We start from the raw sequence: 7,358 nt of genomic DNA, 5'->3' as shown, positions 1-7,358 counted from the left end.
GTAAGAGAAAATTTAATAAAATTACAATGACGACATACGGGTGTGAAATCGCAATGCCGTGGGCATGGCCGCAGTTGCTCGGGATAACGTCATTACAGGTGACCCCGACTCAACGACGGCTCGACTTGTGACCCCCCCGCTTTTCCGACCGACCTTAAGACCTCCACAGTAAGACCTCCACAGTAACGACCAAAACTTGTATTTACGACCGCCTAATGACTGCTACCAACGCCGAATCGAAGTTATGTTTTAAGTGAAGGTGAGACGTTCATTACATTTCAAGGGTGGAATTATTGGTGAATTTTCCCAGTGGTTTTCATCATACAGAGCAGACGTTAGGTTTATTATTACATGGAAAAAAGTACTGTCGGAACTGCACATCTTCTAGTGTGTATGATCCCATGTGGGCAAATGTTACCAAAGCGTTGTATCTCATGGATCATGGCGTCCACATAAGGCAAGCCGCGTCTGTCTTCCATACTTGGCGGTTGCTCTGATTCCACAACTCTCTCAATCTCATAACATCGGGTTTGAATGTCAGGGTGCATCAGCATGAAAAGGAGGTCCCAGCATGAAGTGGTGGACGTGGTCCCCATTTCATCAGTGAAAAGCTCTGACACTATTAGGGTGAGTGTTCTCTAAAAATATGCTATAGGGATTGTCCTCCATAGCTATCTGAGCCAGATAGGAGTCAATCAGGCCTCTAGAGTTGTATTGCTCTCTTGTGGCATGGTGCTCAGATACTATATCGTCGATCACGTGTTTAGCCTTTGCGTGAATATGGATTACTTTGTGCCATGGCTCAAGAAAACTTTAGCAGAAATGGGAATACATCGCACAATGTTGCCAGTGGTCCGGTTTGTAATTGCATGACCTGCATGCACCAGGAGGTGTTTGAGAGGTCTGAAACACTCATCGCTATAATCACAACGGATCCTATTCAGGAGCGAGCAAATGACGTCGCCCACTGCCTTGTTTCAATTAAAGTGAGGATCAAACGCTGATGTTTCCGGTCTGAAAGTCTCCATTTGGTACCTTGCTTCCGTCAAGATTTTGTCAGCTATTGTTGCCTTCCCGAAGCCAAAATGACACAATGTTGGCAAAGCAAAGCTGCGCTGCTGCTTCCATGTGTTTGCGTAGGGTGCTAATGAAATACCAACTTTGTGAGTGAGTTTAGTAAAAGGGGGAGTTATTGGTCGGTCAGCAAATTGATGACCTCGATTCACCAGCACTTCTTTGACCGCCTGGTAGCCGCTCACCAATACAACAGGCGTACTCCCCAACATTATAGTACACACTTCTTATTTTTTTGGCCAATTCTTGCATGGCAATCTGCGGATTCTTGCAACTAAAGGCAGTGATGTTCCTCAGCTGATTCATTACAGCGCTCTTTTTCCTGGAGATTGATTGATTTATTTAAAAAAATAAAAATAAAAACATAAAGCGCTTACATGTGAGAAAACATACCTTCGCCCATTCTTCGTTCAGCTAATGAGAGTGACGTAATCGAATTATATTTGACCCCCCCCCCCCCCCGATTCGTGGTCACGATACATTTTTTTAAAAGTGTTTTTTACCAATGTTATTACAGTTCGTTTAGCCAGATGAAAACTTACGAGACCAGGATAGAGTCTCAGGGCACTGACATTCTAATTCGTTTAGTGAAATGTTTAACATCTGTATTTTTAGCGTTATTACCAATACCCCAATGAAGCCCTCATTTGAAACAAATATTTCTGTCAGGAACATATCTACATATTTACAATGGTAGAATGAACCCTTTCAGCGCTGATTCAATTAGAGCTCACTTTAAGAATGCAACTTGAGCGCAAATCGCGGTCTGCCTGTATAGTTTAAATTTCATTTGGTGTTGCTATGAGGTCATGGCACCTATTTAAAGTGACTCAGAGATTCAGGCATCTTGGATTATTATTCGAAATTTCTAGAGATCTTGTCCTGATGTTTGACGTAGTTTGCAATGCAATATCATATCTGGCAAATACGGTTGTGATGGCTGTTCAGCCTACCAGTGGACTGAAACACTAATATTGGGTGCGTTAAATGTATGTGTGGTGTCAGCGGAGCGGGAGACAAGGTTCTTGAGGAGGCACCTTCTTTATTCAACACCTTCAGGTTCACAGGTTCGCCCTCACGTTCTTCCAAGTCGTCTAGCCTAGCCTTATCATAACCCTGACCGTGTAAGTCCGACAGCGCCGACCGAGACCGCCAACAAAGATCCGCCAACGCAATATTTAGCGAAGACGGCAGCGACGAAGGTGGCGAAGACGACAGCGATGACGAGACGAGTCCACTTCCCAAGAACCGGTAGTCACGAGCTCCCGCACTCCGCTGCTTTTATGCTAACTGGCGCGGCCAGGGCGGAGCCAGGCCGCGCCACTAGCGGGTTCCAGGGGCTTCCAGATGGGGTCTTCTATGACCTTTGCCCTAATTCATGCGCCCTGCTCATCGGCGTGTGTACTGATCTTCCACCGCAGTTGCCGTTGCTGGACAACAGACGGCGCTATTACACTACATTTGTACACATAGCTGGCCCGTCCTGTCTCCTGCCATGATCGTAACGAAATAACAATCTGTTAAAAAGCAACTGGGGATGATTGATGTTAAGTTGCACTGTGTTCTTGTCTCCTCCCATACCACATGGCTGGTCGAGATGACTGGAAAACGTTATGAAGTGAGAACATGAGTGAGTCATGTGATGGGAACACTTTATTCAAAACTGATCTGGATAGTATCCGTATCTCTACAAGAGACACCATATCAGCCCACATACACACTGATCAATCCCCCAGCTGATCCATAACATGATTTTTATTCGTAGCGAGTGATGTTTAAAATGGTAATGGGTTACTCTACCAACATGTCCTGACCAAAGTGGTGAAATATGGTCAAGCAACAACCATAACCGAAGCCATTTAGGTAGGCTTTCATCCAGCAGTGAAATGATGAAGGGCTATAAATGGTTAGTAAATACATTATTACCTTTATTATGTTGGGAATTAAAGTTACATTGGGAGACAGCAAAAGTAATACATGACTCAGAAAACATACACCAGTTAAGGACATTCATGACTGTTAATATGTTTTAACATTATACTGGTAGGAACGAAGTGGACCAGACCACCAATAGATTATATCGTCCGTCTGTCCGTCCGTCCGTGTATCAACATCGCCCCCTACTGCAAACACTTGGCATGACCCTGTCTGACAAGATGGCCGCCCGCTCCCCCTGCGATCTGTGAAATAAACAAGATGGCCGTCGCTTCCGGCGCCTCACGGCGAAACTTTAAACACTAGAATACAGTATTTTTTTCTTTAACTCCTCTATACCCAGTCGATATCCCTGTACCGGTACTAAGTATTATTCCTACCAGCCCACCCCGCAGGGTCCTGTTTAGGAGATACTACGTGGGCATTGGTGCAAAATAAAATAAAAAGTCTCCAATCTACTCCATCTTTGGATTGATTATGTGCTATGAAGATGGGTCATTGCCTGAAACATCGTCTTTTATTACATATATATGTTTTCATTTTAAAGCAGTGCTATTGATGAACGTGTTGAGTTTCTTGTTTCAAAATGTAAGTGCGCTTGGGCAGGATATGTCGTTATAAGATATGATGGTCAGCTATGGAATGGAACCATCTATGTGGACATCCACAGAGGTGATGAAGTGACAAAATCAGCTTGTGCGCATGTACTCGGTAGTTTTTTTTTTACATTACATGAGCGCGAGAGATGACAGTTTAGGAAGGTCTACATGCCTGAGCAGATTTATTGCACCTGATAATGATACTTTTAGATTACATTAACGAACAATTTAACATTTTTATTCATGTAATCACGATGCATTTACATTTGGATTGGTCATTCCTGCTAATTTCTTATTTGGACCTTGGTCCAGGGCCGGTTTCTTCATTAGGGCGATTGGGCGACGCACCACCAATGTCATTCAACCACAGAGTCACGCTAGCCGTCACTGTGCCTCTGGATATAGTCCAATCAGCGTCATGCTACGTTCTGTGGAGTACCGCCTCTTTTTGGGCGATTTCCCTCCAGCTGAGAATCGCCCAGAGTGGTCCCATAGACTTACATTCAAAGATGTTTTTTTTCGAACGGGGGCGCTGCAATGCATTCTCTATGGCTTCCGGGAGGGCTCGCCCTAACGTGCTTACGTCATCATAGTGCTTACGTCATCATACGTAAGCACGTTTCATCCAACAATATAATTTGTCGCTACCTAGTGGAATCTTTAATAAAATAAACTTGAGTGGTTTGTTTTAATAGTGAGTATAGAAACAAACAAGATGTATTGTAAGAGTCACTTTATTTTTCATTAATATTAAAGAAGTGAAGCTGCCTTTACATGCTTAAGCTGTTAATTTATCCATTGCATGGGTGGACCTTATCCTTATCAATCATCCAGACATTTGCCCCCCCTGAGAGATTTTGCAGGAGCCGCCACTGCCTTGGTCTAATGGCAATTTACATGATTTACAAGGCCTGCACAAACCCAAGACAACATATAATGTTTTATGTTACACAACATGATTTCCACGTGAACACTGCTATGGGTCAGAGTCTTGTTTTACACTTGAGTGAGCTGCGCAGCTCTAATTTATATGGGTGCGGAGAAAGAGTGGTACTGAATTGGGGCACTAAGGTGGGTGGAGAGACGGAGTTGGGCCAGTAAACCTCAAAGTGCTCAACTTTCCCATAAAACAGACACAGGGACCAGCAGATAATGTCAGAAAAGCATCTCTTCATAAACTGGCCACCCTTATCAAGGAAGTGATAAGGGTTGAACTCGTTTTGATGTTGCATTACAGGACAAATATCAGGTGTATCCTTACATTGGTACCAGGATGGTCATGTCTATGTGCCGCTTCTCGGTGGCAGCCCCAACAGTCTGGAACGATATCCCTTTGCACATTCGCAGCATCACCTCAATCGCCTCCTTCAAGAGAGACTTAAAAACTCACCTCTACAATCATGCTTTCGAGTGACTCTGAGCTTGGCTCCGCGCCTCTGAGTTGCGGCCACTACGTCTGCAAATGTGCGCTCGTTATAATTTGAATTATTATTATTATTACCATTTGGAATCAAAAAATAGTGTAAATACCATTCTAGTGAAATTAGCAAAAGCATTATTTAGCAACCCCATATTTCTCCTTTATTGTTCGGCAGGCCTCATAGTGAATGCACACCTCAAGTGGTAGGACAGAAGAGTTTAATAATTGATTAATGCAGTGTCAGAGGCTTCCAAATACCCATGCTTATGTGTTTTCATATGCATCCAGTGATTTAGACTTTGTATTTTTAAACCTGCATTGCTCGTGTTAGTGGATGCCTCGGTCTTACACTCACCACTCAACTGACACTTAAAGCTCATGCTCACCCAGCACTCACCACTCACATGACATTCACCACTCGCCAGACCCTGACACTCACCAGATGCTTACTGCTCACCTGACACTATTCTCCACACACCGCACACTCACAAACGACAAACCTACACCGCGGATCATTCAAATTGGTCAGTAATGATGTCTGGACATCATAATGATAATATAAGTTGAACACATTATGATTTGAATGCATAATGTTTTCTATTTTATTGCGTTTTAGCAATTATCTTGCACCTGTTTAAATCGGTATTTCCCTTCCATTCGTGGTATTTTTAACCTCATTGAGCTCTTGCATGGTTTAATCAATCACGTAAATATGCAAATATGCCTATGACTAAACATAGCAGCAGTGTTCTGTATAGGAGAAACTAAATAGAAGATAATAATGAACACGGAATTAAACTGGTATATATGCTGACCACTACGCCAGTTTGCATTAATTCAATTGTCAGGTATGCGTATACACAGTTATCAAATTTTAGATAGTCTGCCAACTCAAACAGCACAATTGATAAACTATTTAATGATTTACAAGTAAACCCAGATGCAGTCGCCCCACAACTGGCTGACATATCCAAAGAGCCAACGGACGTAAACATCAGGTGAAAAGTCCACAAAGAACTAGACCATGCACTATCAGACAGCCAGCCCTCCTCCCCCCGGTCGACACGGTTTTTTGGGGTGGCGGCAAACAAGGCCCTCGCCAACACAAGGCCAGGTTAAGCAACAGGCTCAGATGGTGTTTACCCTCAACAACCTGGACCCAAGGGCATGGGCTTTTTACAAACATCCGTGCACGGTTGGTTACATACGGTGCGAAAGAAGTTCAACATACCTACATAATCCATAATAGAGGTTTTTGGGTTAGATCGCGTAAATAAATAATTATGTCGTTAAAACCCGCCACCACCAACTAGTAAGGGTTGTCACGTAAACAGAATATGCCAATTCGTCACTAGTACAGCACACTGGTGTGTTGGATTGCCAAGCCACAACATTTACAAACTGAGTACGACGTTTCGCCAATAATTACAACTAGCTTTATCAGATAGCTACCGTCTTAGTGCTGCGTGGAAGCGAATCATCAAATTATACATTATGTAAATGCATGCCGACAAAAGGCCGCGTACTTCAACAGGGATTATCGTTTGTACGGCTATTTTAATAAACACAATAGACAGGAAGGACACGTTCAAAGGGCTCGCATAATGCACATGCATAATGTACGTTGCCTCAGTAATCCCCCCCCCCCCCCGCATTGTGCAAGAGCGCAGAAGAGTGGTCAACACATCTACGCGTCTATTTAAGGAACGAAATAGGTGGACTTCTCCACAAATCTGGCTGTCGCCTTATGAAGCTAGTTGTAATTACTGGCGATGAGATCATTGCTGAAGTGGAATCAGCAGTTAGACATCTCTCTCATAATCAAGCTGAGGTGACTAGGCACGAGGTTGCCAAAATTATTGAGAACAGCAAAGAGCCAAAAACAAAAAAAATTCACTTCAGTGAAGCAAAAGCCTTAAGAGAATTGAGAGCAATAAAAGATATACAAATTCTTGCTGCTGATAAGGGCCGATCAACTGTTGTGATGCCCCATGAGGACTATGATAATAAAATTAAAGATTTACTCGATGAAGGTACCTACCTTAAAATTAAACGAGACCCAACCAGCACCTTGGAACGTAAAACAACGGCAATCATTGTCAAGTCATCAATTCGAAAAGAAGAGCAATACATGATCAAATCAAGGGCATCAAAACAACCAAGGCTTTATAGGCTACCAAAAAATCACAAACCTGATGTCCCATTAAGACCCATAGTTAGTACAATAGCCTTTGCCACGAACAAATTAGCACAATACATAACAAAACAAATACAGCCCTACATCGGTAGGACCTATTCGTTCATCAAAACTCTGAACATCTCGTAAATAT

The sequence above is a fragment of the Lampetra fluviatilis genome, chromosome 3, assembly GCF_964198595.1.
Source record: "Lampetra fluviatilis chromosome 3, kcLamFluv1.1, whole genome shotgun sequence".
Classification (NCBI taxonomy): domain Eukaryota; kingdom Metazoa; phylum Chordata; class Hyperoartia; order Petromyzontiformes; family Petromyzontidae; genus Lampetra; species Lampetra fluviatilis.
The sequence above is the reverse complement of the archived record's forward strand: the minus strand, read 5'-3'. Positions refer to the sequence as shown.